Here is a 14,384-nt window from a genome sequence, read left to right as displayed (position 1 = left end):
AGTTTATCATCACAAATAGTCAATTTACAACTCAGACATCACACTTTAATGAATTCTGAGCTTCCCACCTTCGCAAGTAAAACACTTACCTTTCCAATTTATATGACAAACAATCCTGAAATATGCTTAGTGAAATACCATTTTATTAGATAAATGTCTTTAAGACTTACAAACACAAAACAAGGAGAAATTATCTCGATGGATCTATATTACCACAAAAAGTTTTGCAAGTGCATATCCTCTTGAGAAATTAGAAACATGTTTAAATTTATTATGTTAATACAGATTTTTTAAAAATCACTTGTTTTAGGGGAGTGATCAGTTTTCAGACAAGGCAATGCTGTTTTTCTTTTTCTTTTTTTTCTCCACACAGTATTATCTTAAAATCACATTATTTTCCCCATGGTTGAAATCAGCTTCCCCATCCAGACTGCATGGGAAAATTCAATGCATCCTTCAGATCTCTGCTCAGACACTGCTTCCTGTCTGAGATTTCTTCCTGAACAACTGCAAAACCTGCAAATAATAGTTTTATCCTACATGTTCACATGTCATTATTTTTTTACCATCTCACCCACTCAACTTAGAACAACTTAAAAATAAGTAATTGAGATACATCAATTAGATGTATCTCTATTACTCAGCAAGGGGTGTGGTCAGATTCAGTGTTAAATATTTTTTTAACAAATAAAAGTAAAATAAAACATGGGCATATTACCATTTTGGGGTGAACTCTGACTCTGATATAGCAAAATACACAAAGAACAAAATGAATTCCCATTTCAGGGCATCTACTAGAGTCAGCAAGCAAGAGAAGACTCATGATCAATTTTCAGCTATACCCACCCACTCTATTTACTTTAATAAAATATTTTGCAGAAGCACTCATACATTTGTGTAAGTAAATTTTATTGGTTTTCAAAAATAACTTTCTAGGCTTTGAAATCAAACAGTCTATGATTTATACCCCAGACCACCCAACATTATGAACTTACTTAAAATTTCTGAGCCCCAGTTTAAAGAATAAAAAATTATTAGACAATTTCATCATTCTGCCATTTACTCAAAATTCTCTGTCTTCATTTCATCACCTGTAAAGTGAAAATAACATCTACAGAATGGGCTATTGTGAGAATTAAGTGAGAAATATATATAATACAATTTATTGATTAGCATGTAAAAGCTACTTTATAAATGGTAGCTATCAATTCTATTGCAAAGTACAGTAGAGGGATTTGGCCTGGTCCAAAAGATACCATTGCATCTCCCTTCCTCCTTATGCCTATTCAGGAAAAACATTTCTTGTTCCCTTTTTTTGTGCCTACTCAAGCATTAAACATTTCATCATTCTTATTACTACAGTATGATTTGTCATAAATCTTAGATGGTGAGTCTCCAGATACCAAACCAAATAAATTGTCATCTGCTAGAAAAAACAAACAGAAGTTTACATTATCAGCTGTGTTATTTGAGGTAATTTACTTAAATTCTCTATTCCTTGTAAATTGAGCATAATAATAGTACCTACTTCATAGAGTATTATGATAAAATGAATGAAAACACACACACACACCTCCTAGAATAATCCCTGTATGTTGTAAACTCTACATAAATGTTTACTATTATTATTATTCCCTTTGAATCAATAAATACTGAAAATACTAAAACAGACAAGGACATACAACACAGCCTGGTTAGCAGTCGCTCCATTCCTCAGCACTCTAACCTTGGGAGCCAAAGACTCAAGGGTAGTGAGATCTATTCCTGATTAGTGTGCTCTTTGAACCACAGCTGGGCCCTAAAAATGTTATCTTGCATAAGACACCATATGTCCTCTTAAGTTATCCAGGAATTATAAGCCCATTATATTTTGTTTTTCTAAAAATGTTTCACTCTGCAACAACCAACTTCTTAATAGAGATAAAAAAAGAATAGAAGATATTTAAGATTTAAGAGCCACAGTAACAAATAACTTCCATAAAGAAATTTTATGTTAAGTACAGAGATGGAAGAGAGGATATTTAGATGAATATATATATATACATACATATATATATATATATATGTGCCCTTCCAGTCAGGGCACATCAGAGAAGGAAAACTCTGACTCCAAAAAACCTCCGCTGCCTTGCGGCATACCTCTTCAGGGGAAAGGCTAAGGGAGTAAACCCCGACAGAAAATCCGGAGCCGGAGTCCCTAAGGCGGTTTGACGTTGTAGTCAACACCGGCAACTCCTGCGGCACACCTGAAGCCAAGCTGTATTGACTCCGTCTTTCCCTTGGACCCTTCAGCTGCGAAGAGAGGGGGGGTCTGCTGCATGGGCAACAGCAGACCCTCCATATCACCCTGCCCAGGCTCTGTAGCTTCAGCTTCACTGGAGAGGACACTCCAGCGTCATCGCAAGATGTCGATTCAACACGGGAGGAGACAGATACCGTGTCACTCCCAAGTTGGACTGCACAGCCATTCTCGGCGGTGCAGATAGACTCTTTAAGAAGCTACACCATCGTCTCTCGAGACGGACGGCTGCCGAATATATTTACTTTGCTAGTAACTTTATGAATTCCTATTACCATATACTGGAGCTGTTTTTTATTTTTTCATCAATTTCATTCATTTGTTACATCAGAGCTTGTTGCTATGGAAATGACAGAGACAGCCCAGATCCACCAGCAGAGACCATTTCTAAACAACTACACATCTTTCCCTCCCCCAAAATAAATATATGCCTGTCTCAGACACCCCTTGTATTTGCATTGTAAGAAATAAAAATTGTTCTCATATGTAGCATTTATTAATGAAATGGGGCATTAGGCATGGTGAATTTTTAAATAAAATATTATATATAGTAATTTTATAACTCAAAATTATTATCACATACGCTATATTATTTAATCCACTCAACCTCCAGTGACATGGAAAGATGTGGTTTTATTTTCCCATTTTATAAATTAGCACATAGAGGCCCAGAGAGACACATTTGCCCAAGGGAAAATGACAAATACTAGAACCCACAGCCAGGTCACTTGATCATCCCTCTTCAATTTATTGTACCTCCCCATGTCTCAGGATACAGTGTTATTTTCAAGAGTAGTATTCACTTACAGTTTTCTGGCTCTATAACCTTCCTGTTCCTCCTTCTCATAACTAACTTTTATTGAGGGGTGTCATATTTAGACAATGCCTCAAGTACTGTTTGTGTATCATAGGTATCACAGGAAATAACTGCTGTGAAAGGCAATATTTGTAGTACAATCCCTTCATCTGTTTGCCAGTAAGTACTTTAAGGAAAGTGGAAAATCTTAATTAAAAAACAAAAACTCTATAATAAATGTATAAACAACTAAACTATATTCTAAGCTATATTAGTTTTATTCATTGCTTTATCTCCAACACTGAACGTAGTGCCTAGTTTGAATAAGCACCCAATAAGCAGTCTCACTTTGTTCCTTAGTAGTAGAACTTCTATTTTAATCTGAGTATATTGCTATGTAGGTAAAATATTATATTTCCTAGGTTCGCTTCCAGGCAGGTGGAACCATGAAACCATTCATATGACTAACTAAAAAGTATTCTGTGAACTTTTTAAATAGCTCCCTTAAAATGCAGGCATGGGGGAATTCCACTCTCAGAATAATGGGCTAGGTAATTCACAAGAGTACTGCCACTAAAAACAATTAGAAAGGCTAAGTAATATACATATGATTTGAAAAATAAAACAACTTGAGATATTAAAATTTTAATAAGGCAGGAAAAAATTATAGGGTCAAGATACAGGAAACCCAGAGAAATGAGTATGGCAGCACTTGTGGGTATATTTTCTCCTGGTGTGTTTCCATCAGGGTATGGCAACAGACAGATGGCACACTCAAAAGTGTAAGTGAAATGTGCTTAATGATGAGAGTGTTTACAAAATTGTGTCGATGGTTAAAGAAAAACAGTACAAAAAGCATGGTGAAATCCCTAGGGTTAGGAACAACTAGGAAGCCACTAGTGTCACTAGGACTGAAGAAACAGGAAGGAGAGCAATTACTTGAACTTGGGAAAATACCTAAGCTATAGAAATATGTAATAGTAAAAAACTGGTGCACTTAGAATAAATGGACAATGCAGAATGGGACCTTTGCAGGTTCCAGAAAAGTTCTCTGAGAAGTTGAGCAGAGCTTTTGAGATACTTATTGGGCTATACAAACAAAAAACATCTGGAGTATCGTCCGTCGGCAGCCGTCCGTCTCGAGAGACGATGGTGTAGCTTCTTAAGAGTCTATCTGCACCGCCGAGAATGGCTGTGCAGTCCAACTCGGGAGTGACACGGTATCTGTCTCCTCCCGTGTTGAATCGGCATCTTGTGATGACGCTGGAGTGTCCTCTCCAGTGAAGCTGAAGCTACAGAGCCTGGGCAGGGTGATATGGAGGGTCTGCTGTTGCCCATGCAGCAGACCCCCCCTCTCTTCGCAGCTGAAGGGTCCAAGGGAAAGACGGAGTCAATACAGCTTGGCTTCAGGTGCGCCGCAGGAGTTGCCGGTGTTGACTATAACGTCGAACCGCCTTAGGGACTCCGGCTCCGGATTTTCTGTCGGGGTTTACTCCCTTAGCCTTTCCCCTGAAGAGGTATGCCGCAAGGCAGTGGAGGTTTTTTGGAGTCAGAGTTTTCCTTCTCTGATGTGCCCTGACTGGAAGATCGAACCAGCGACACTTAGCTCGCAGGCCGACGCTCAATCCACTGAGCCAAACCAGCCAGGGATCTGGAGTATAAGACCCTCAAAAGAGAGGAGTCCTGATAAAGCACTAAAACTTTAGATTGGAGCTGTGAGGTACTAAAATTTAAGCAAAAAGATGAAACAGAAATATACCAGTCTTCATAGAAAATTACAGGAGATAGAGCTTCAAGTCATCCCAGTTTTTCATTGGATTGCAATGATTCAGGATTGCTATTAACCCTAGTTGCCAGCCAGAAGCAAAAATAAATCCCCTCTTGAAGAAGATAGCATTATCTTAATCCTCACATAATATTAATAAATAAACTATGTCTAATATGTTTAAATAAATAAAAGGCAAAATTGAGAATCTTAGCAAAAACTAACCCCCATTAAAAATAACCAAGTAAAAATTCTAACACTGCAAAATATAATAACTGATATTAAGATCTCAATTAATAGATTAGTAGCATAATATTTATAGTTTAAGAACAAATGAGTAAAGTAGAATATAGGTCAGAAGACAGTACCAAGAATAGATAAAAATGATGGAAACAGGAAAAGTATTAAGAAGCATAGGTCATATACATTGATTTTTGTGTACATAATGAAATCCAAGGAGAGGGAGGTGGAAGGAGAGGAAATGGGGGAAAGGAAAGTAGGAAGAAGGAAGAGGATCAGAAGAAGAGCAGGAACAGCAAGGGAGAAGAAAGGGAATGAGGTAGAAGCAACATTTGAAGAGATAATGACTCATAGTTTCCAAAATTGATGAAAGATATCAGTTCATAGATTCAAGAATCACTACAAATCTCAAGCAAGAAAGATGTAAAGAAAACCAGACATAGGCATATCATAGCAAAACTGCTCCACATCAAAATACAAAAAGAAAAAAGACAATGTACCTTCAAAATTTCAACAGTAACTTTTACTAGTGACTTTTCAGTAGGAACAATATAAGCTAGAAGGACAAAAATTACATTTTAAGGTATCTGAATAGAATGTATCTCCTTACAAGAACATGAGTTAGGTCGTCGTCGTCGGCAGCCGTCCGTCTCGAGAGACGATGGCGTAGCTTCTTGAGAGTCTATCTGCACCGCCGAGAATGGCTGTGCAGTCCGACTCAGGAGTGACAATCCCTGCGGCAGGGATGAGTTAGGTCACAAGTAAATAATATTGCATGGGCGAATCCAAACATAAGGGAATAAATACTGTGCATTTCCATTTAGAAAAATGCAAAAGCTCATTTATAATGGTAGAAGTGGTAATTTTTTTTATCTTTGAAGAGGAGAAGGAGGCTTTGAGGATTGCAAGAGGGCATAAAAACAGTTTCTATTATGCTGGTGATATTCCATTTCTTGACCTGGTTTGTGGATATTTAGGTGAGTTGTCTTTATAACAATTTATTGATCTATACTCATGATGTGACACTTCTGTATGAGCATTATATTCAGTTATGAAATTTAAAAAATGAAAAAATGCCTTGGCCTATGTGGCTCAGTTGGTTGGAACATTGTCCCATAAACAGAAAGGCTGAGGGTTCAGTTCCTGGTCAGAGCACAAGCCTGGGTTGTGGATTTGGTCCCTGGTTGGGTGCATATGGCGAGGGTGGGGGATAGATTATCAATGTTTCTCTTTCATATGGATGTTTCTCTCCCTCTCTCACTCTCCCTCCTTTCCCTTCTCCCTAAAATGAATAAGCATTTCATCCTCAGGTGATGATAAAAATAAATTAATTTTAAAAAGTTAAAATGAAAAAGTGGTCTATTTTTCTCTCCTTCATCTTTTCTGCTTATTGGAATAAGACATCATGGATAGATCTCCAGCAGCCACTGCGGACAATGAGGATGATAAAGCAGTGATTTGAAATATGTCTGGGTCCTACTACATGACAGTCTATCTCCCAAACTCATTTACCCGAGAGGGAATAAATTTATAGTTTATTTAAGCCTATCTTCTTCTGCATTTTTATTTTATAGACAACAAACCTAATCCTAACAATCACAACTCATGAGACAATTACACCAGGATATCTCCTTCCCATTCCCCATCTTCCCAATTTAATTATATCTCAATTTTTTATTAACAGTACCAACATTTACATTATAATAAATATAAATATTGAAAAAAACTAACTTCTCTTCTCAGTCAAGATGGCAGCATAGGCAGACATCGCTTGCCTCTTTGCACAACCACATCAAAATTACAACTAAAATGTAAAACAACCATCATTCAAAACCATCAGACATTGAGTTGAGTGGAAGTCTGACAACTATAGATTTAAAGAAACCAGAACCAGAACCAGCTGGTCCCACATCCACGGGTGGCGGATAAAAATTTGGGAGGGATATCTCAGGAACGAGAAGCCCCAGACCCCAAGAAGAACCGCAGCCCAGGGTTCCAGTGCCAGGAAGATAAGTCCCCACAACTTCTGGCTGCAAAAGCCAGTGGGGATTGAGTTGATGGAAGAAATTGCTGGATCCCCAAGCAGCTCCTCTTAAAGAACCCACACACACACTAACCTACTCAGACTCACTCCCTCTGAGCTCCAGCACTGGGGTAGCAGCTTGAAAGGCACCAGGGACATCTAGGGAGAAACTGAAGTGTCTGGCATCAAGGCAAGCAGAAGCCACTGTCTCTTTTCTAAACCCTCCCCTCACAGAGCCCGCAAGCTGATACCATATCTGAGACTTCATCAACCTGGCTAATACTGTTTGACCTGCCTTAGAGATACCCAGAGACTCTGCCTATCCAATTTATAGGCCTGCCAAAACTGCTTTTTCATATGAATGGCTGGTCTTGGCTCATGCTTCATAACTTCCTAAATCCTCTCAAACAAGCAACAGCAGGCTTCAGTGAGCCCCAGGCCCGGCACAAGTAGGAGCCAGCCTAGATTTACAGGTTGGCTTTGCCTGGAAATCTCTATGGCCAGCATAAGTAGCAGACATCTCGGACTACTCTATAGCTCATGCAGGGTGGCCCCAGGCAGAATACAGGTGAGGGCTGATCTTGGACTGCATGACCTGAGAAATCCCAAAGCCTGTACACCCAGTGGACAACTACAGACCACGTCAGAGCACCACCATCCTGACCCTGCACAGCTGATCCTCCACAAAGGGCAGAGGTTGGTGGTATGTGGTCACAACCAATCCTCGCAGCTGTCTGGCCTGGGGAAATCCTTCCCATTGACCTGCTGACAGCAACCAAGGCTCAATTCCAAGAGGAGGGTATACTCAGCCCCCATGAAGGGTGCACCTCAGGTACCCAGCCTGGGTGATAGGGGAGGCTGTGCCACTGGAGTCTACTGGACACCTACTACATTTAGCCATACTACCAAGACCTGGAGTCAAAGCAGCTCTACCTACTACATAGAAACAAACACAAGAAGGCTGCCAAAATGAGGAGACAAAGAAACACGACCCAAATGAAAGAACAGATCAAAATTCCAGAAAAAAAGCTAAAGGAAATGGAGATAAGTGGTTTATCAGATTCAGAGTTCAAAACACTGGTTATAAGGATGTTCAAGGAACTTAGTGAGAACTTCAACAGTATAAAAAAGGGCCATTCAGTAATAAAGGATACACTAGTTGAAATAAAGAACAATTTACAGGGAAACAACAGTAGAGTGAATGAAGCCAAGAATCAAATGAATAATTTGGGATATAAGGAAGAAAAAACCAACCAATCAGAACAAGAAGAAAAAATAATCTAAAAACATGAGGATAGTATAAGCATCCTCTGGGACAACTTCAAGAGGTCCAACATTCACATCACAGGGGTCCAGTAGGAGAAGAGAAAGAGCAAGAAATTGGAAATCTTTTTGAAACAATAATGAAAGACAACTTCCCTAATTTGGTGAGGGAAATAGACATACAAGTCCAGGAAGCACAGAGAGTCCCAAACAAGATGGATGCAAAGAGACCCACTCTAAGACACATCATAATTAAGATGCCAAAGGATAAAGATAAAGAAAGAATCTTAAAAACAGCAAGAGAAAAGAAGTTAATTACCCACAGGGGAGTTCCCATAAGACTGTCAGCTGATATCTCAAAAGGAACTTTACAGGCTAGAAGGAAATGACGACATATATTCAAAGTCATGAAAAGCAGGGACCTATAGCCAAGATTGCTATACCCAGAAAAGCTATCATTTAGAATTGAAGGGCATATAAAGAGCTTCCCAGACAAGGTAAAGCTAAAGGAGTTCATCATCACCAGACTATTATTATATGAAATGTTAAAGAGACTTATTTTAGTAAAAGAAGGTCAAAACTATGAACAATAAAATGGCAATAAATACATATCTATCCATAACTGAATCTAAAAAACAAACTTAGCAAACAAGAAAAGCAGAGACAGAATCATCGATGTGGAGAGTATTTTGACGGTTGCCAGATGGTAGTGGAATGTGGGGGAATAGGTGAAGAGCTGAGGGGATTAAGAAGTACAAATATGTTGTTATAGAATAGCCATGGGGATGTAAAGTAGAGTATAGGAAATGGAGTGGCCAAAGACCTTATATGCATGACCCATAGACACGGACAATGATGTGTGAATTGCCTGAGGTAATGAGGGGTGCTGGGTGGAGGTGGGCAAAGGGGGAAAAATCAGGACAACTTTAATAGCATAATCATTAAAATATAACTTTAAAAACAACTATGCCTCTCTCTCCATGGCAGTATAGATTGTAGATTTGTTGAGTTCCTTTCTAGGCATACTAATTAATGTCTCTGTACAGAGTTGTCTGTTGACTATCTCATTATGGTGTTCTTTAAAGGAAACAAAATATTGTTGCCCAAAAGTTACTGAGTCAGATTGTAGGTTCACCAGTGGGAATGAATGAGTGGTTATAGAAGTAAAAAATTAAGAACATAAAACAACTAAGCAACAGAACTTCAGGATTTTAAACATCACAATAGTCCATGTCCTTCTCTGTACACTTAAGGCTGCCCACTTATTGAAAATTAGTTTATTATAAAGTATGTTTGAAGGTAATGCACTGGTATTTATACTAATATGAATAAGAAAAATTGTCTTTTATATCCCAAACTAGAAGACTGTAAAAATAAATTATGATTATTAAAATACCAGAATAAAGAATATTAGAAATAATTTGTAGACTATTTGACTCAAAAATGTTTCATATATTCATGTCAGTGAAAAAAGAAAATTATAAAACAAAATTTTTTTTATTTAAAATAGAGCAATATACTCCTAAACATTAATCTCTGAATTATAGATTATAGTTAATTTTTATTTTGTTATTTATGCTTTTTGTACTTTTACAGTGAAATTGTTTTATGTTTGAGATTAGGAGACTATATTATCCCAGAAAATTAGAGGAAAATTATGAAGGGTCCTCAAAGCTAATAAAGTCACTTTGGGCTCCTGGCGAAATAAGAGAAAAGGATGAAACACTGCTCCTGTAAATATTCTGGTATTAATTTATGCAATAATTATAAAATGCTGAGGGAAAACATTTAAATATCTTGAAACAAATCAATCAGAATATTAAACACCAAAGTGAAAATACCCAGTTAACTTAAAAAAAAAGACTTCCTCATTGAATTTCAAGTTGTGATTACAACTAACATAACCTTTATTGTGTTCCTGGACTTTAAAAGATATAATACAGCATTCCAAACTATACAAACAGTGTTAAGTAAAATTAATTTGCATAAGCACAGGTGGTAAACATCAGCTGAAAGACAATGAGAAGAAAGAAACAGACTGTGTATGGCTGAATGGCAATATTTCTAGTTCTAAGGAGAATTTTACACAGTCTACTACAAATATCCGTAATAATCTAATTCCCACACATTGACTAAATTTCCAATGTGTGAAAGGGATTGTGATAACCGTTGTGGAAAATGCAAAACTGCATATTCTCTCCCCTAAAGACACTAATAATCTATGTAGTAGGGAAAATGAGCACAACTAATCATATATGCAAGGCTATCTGAGAGGTGATAAGAGAGAAGTGTAAAAAATGTTCTATAGGAGTTAAGCGAAGACGAGTACAGATTTGTTTTTATTAACAATCTAAAATAGGCCCTGGTTGGTGTGACTCAGTTGATTGGAAGGTCATCCCATAATGGAAAGATTACAGGCCAGGCTGAGGGTTCAATCACCAGTACCGGCTTGTGTGGGAAGCAACCAATCGATGCTTACAAGCAATAAAAAAATGTCCTCTGGTGAGGATTAAAAAAAAAAATCTGACATAGGAAATGAACTTCTCAAAAACAATGTTGGCTGATGATTCCAAATTGGAAAAGAAAGTTTGGAAATGGAAATAGAAATGAACAAAATGAGGTTCAATTTGAAAAAAGGAAGGAGAGAAGACATATAGACATCTGAAAAGTAATCATTCAAAAGCATTAAGTATCCAGTGGGCAAAAACCTGAAAAGCAGCAATGTCCAAAAACTATAGGCTAATGGATCACACATTATTGCAGTTCAATGTTACAGTCCAAAGGCCTAAAGTCAGGGTATTCAGCAGGTAAAGAAGATGAAAGAACCTCCTCCCCCCAGATCAAGCCCAAAGAATAGAGCATAAATAAGCAGATTTATTCTAGTGAAATCACAGCTACAAAAGAACATTACATTAACTCCAAAAAAAGGACAAACACATCAAAAAAAAGCATTAAAGTTCTTTATGGAATCAAGAACAGAGAGAGAAAAAAACGCCTTGCTTAGATAATGATATTACTTAAGTAAAAACAAAGTGTAAGTATAATGGAAAGAAAAAGTTGAATAAGCAAGAATCAGAGGAAGAAAGGAAACCATCCAGTGGTACTGGGCTACTAGCTAAGACATGGACGAGACCATGTACCACAACATTGCTGATTCAGAAACTGTAGCTGATGGATGTTAACTAAACATATGTGGTAATCATTTCACAATATGTACATATATCAAATCACTATGTGGTATACCTTATACAATGTTATATTTCAATTTTAAATTAAAAAAATTTTAAATTAAAAAAATCCACAAAAATAAATTTGTCACAAGTTTCTTAAGCAGACATGCAACTTGAATTAAAATGAAGAGTCTTTACTAGGTTATAGAGTATGTATATTTACAACAGATGCCAAGAATTCCCAGATGCCATATCTCCTACAAAAGAAGACCTTAATTCTGGGTGCCAAGGTTTAGAATACTGAATAAATACTTAGTTGAAGTAATAGCATGAAACAGAATGGGAATTCTAAAAGTAAATGCAGATCATGAAGTAATGCCAGAAAATAGTGGTTTTTTTTTCAAATATGTTTTATTGATTATACTGTTACAGTTGTCCCAATTTTCCTTCCCTCTGCTCCCCTCTACCCGGTGGCCTCCCTTTTAGTCCATGTCCATTGGTTGTGCATATAGTTCTTCTCAACCTCTTCCTGTCTACTCCATTCCCTCCTACTATGCTTCTTAATTCCTGTACCATCTCCCTCTCTTACCCTCTTCCCCCTCCCTGCTGACCTCCCCCCTATATGTTCCCCATACCTTTAGTTCTTTTTCCACTCTCGTTGCCTACTTAGTTTGCCTTTGTTTCAATTTCCTAGCTTCTGTTGTTGGTTGTTCTGATGCAGTTTTCATTTTAGTGTTCATAGTTTTGATCCTCCTTTTTCTAAACCAGTCCCTTTAACATCTCATATAATAGTGGTTTGGATCTAATGAACTCTTTCAGTTTTATTTTGTCCTGGAAGCACTTTCTCTGCCCTTCTATTCTGAATGACAATTTCGCTGGACAGAGTATTCGTGGTTGTAGGTTTTTGATTTTCACTACTTTGAATATTTCTTGCCAGTCCCTTCTTGCCTGCAGGGTCTCCCTTGAGAAGTCAACTGATAGTCTAATTGGGACCTCAGTGTACATAATTCTTTTCTTATCTCTTTCTTCTTTTAATATTTTCTCTTTATCTTTCACTTTTGACATTTTGATTACAATGTGTCCTGGAGTGGTTCTCCTTGTGTCCAGTTTTTCTGGAACTCTCTGTGCTTCCTGGACCTGTAAGTCTATTTCCTTTCCCAAGTTTGGGAAGTTCTGCTTTATTATATTTTCACTTAATTTTTCAATTTCTATTTCTTCTTCTTCACCCTCTGGCAATCCTATAATCCGAATGTTCAGTCTCTTATAGCTGTCCCAGAGGTTTCTGATTCTCTCCTCATTTTCCTTGCTTCCTGTATCCTGTCTCTGCACTGGTCGACTGTTCCTTCTCTATGTTCCAGTTTCTTAATTTGAACTCTGGATTTTATTTTCTCACCATTTGTCTCATAAGTGTGTTTGTTCTTTTCAGTATAAGTGGTTTTCAATTCTTTCTCGTCTTTTTCCAAATCTTTTGTTAATTCTGTAAGCCACCTTAAAACAATGGCTCTAAACTGAGCCTCTGACAGGTTTCTTATTTGTTCATCTGTCTGATTCTTCATCTGTTGCCTGGTGAGCTGCACCACTGGGATTTCTATAGTTGTCTGCCTTATTTTCACAGATTTGAGTTTTGCTTTCTTGGGCCAGCTATAGGGGAAAGTGCCTGTGTAATCATCACAACCCCGTGACTGGCGGCGATCTGCAACTTTTTTTGCTGCATTGTGGCCCTTTGTTGTCACTACCCAGCGACCGGTGGTGATCTGCAACCTATTTAGCGGTGCTGTGGTGCTTTGTCATCACTACCCAGCGACCAGTGGCAATCCACAACGTATTTTGCGGCGCTGTGGCGCTTTGTGTGGGGGCGGGTGTCCAAGGTGGATTCCTGCCGTTATTCTCTGCTAGGAGACCCAGATCCGTCCTCCTGCCCTCTGGGCCTCACCGTCCGAGGCAATGCAGTGGTTGCTTTTTCCAACCTTGGGGTCGGGAGCTGCTGTGGCTCGACTGCAGCCAGGATTGCTCTCCCTGCCACTGTCCCTGGTGCTACTGTAAACAGCACCGCCCCCTTTCGCTCTTCTTACCTGCCCAACGAGTGCTGCTGGTTTATAACTTCGTATGTTGGGTTTCCATGTAGTTTTATTTTCTGGAATTTCTAGTTATCTTTTGTTTTGAGGTAGTTGTATTCTTTTCTAGTTGTAGAGGGAGACTGAGCGTGTCAGTCTAAGCCTCCGTCTTGGCCAGAAGTCAGAAAATAGCAGTTTATTACAGTCCTCAGTTACCTCATCAGGCCGGTGTCCAGCCTGCTTGGGGGCAGATCTGGACACTTTAGTCTCTGCTATTATCCAAGTTCGGCCTTTCCTCAGATTTCCTAAGTTTTCCCTTTTCTATACCTGTCAAACATGAATGCTTCCTCCTTCTTACTTAATGTATTACACTTGCTACATTCTAATGCTTCCACTTTTTAATACTGTAAATCTTTATAAATTTTGTTTTGAGTTTAAATTTCTTCTGTAGTCAGAAGTATGCATTGTTCTCTATGAATAAGAACTCCCTGGCATTACTACCTATAATAATAAATAAAAAATCTGCAGGTTGATGTCACTGATCATTTTAATAATAGACGAGTAAGAAGAGCCATTGACTTCATTTCAGCACTTTATCTCAGACAGTGATTAACTCTCAAATGACAGCTGGCCAGATTGTCATTGTTACCACTGAGAGATTATCATTGTGAAACTGCCATTATGGCCAGGACTGTAGTGTTTCTATAGCTGGCTTTTGAGGACTTTTAGCTCATAGGCAATTAGCTCTCCAATATGTCAAACCAAACAAAGTAT

Source organism: Furipterus horrens, unplaced genomic scaffold (genome assembly GCF_987537825.1).
Source record: "Furipterus horrens unplaced genomic scaffold, mFurHor1.1.pri manual_scaffold_9, whole genome shotgun sequence".
In the NCBI taxonomy this organism is placed as follows: domain Eukaryota; kingdom Metazoa; phylum Chordata; class Mammalia; order Chiroptera; family Furipteridae; genus Furipterus; species Furipterus horrens.
The sequence above is the reverse complement of the archived record's forward strand: the minus strand, read 5'-3'. Positions refer to the sequence as shown.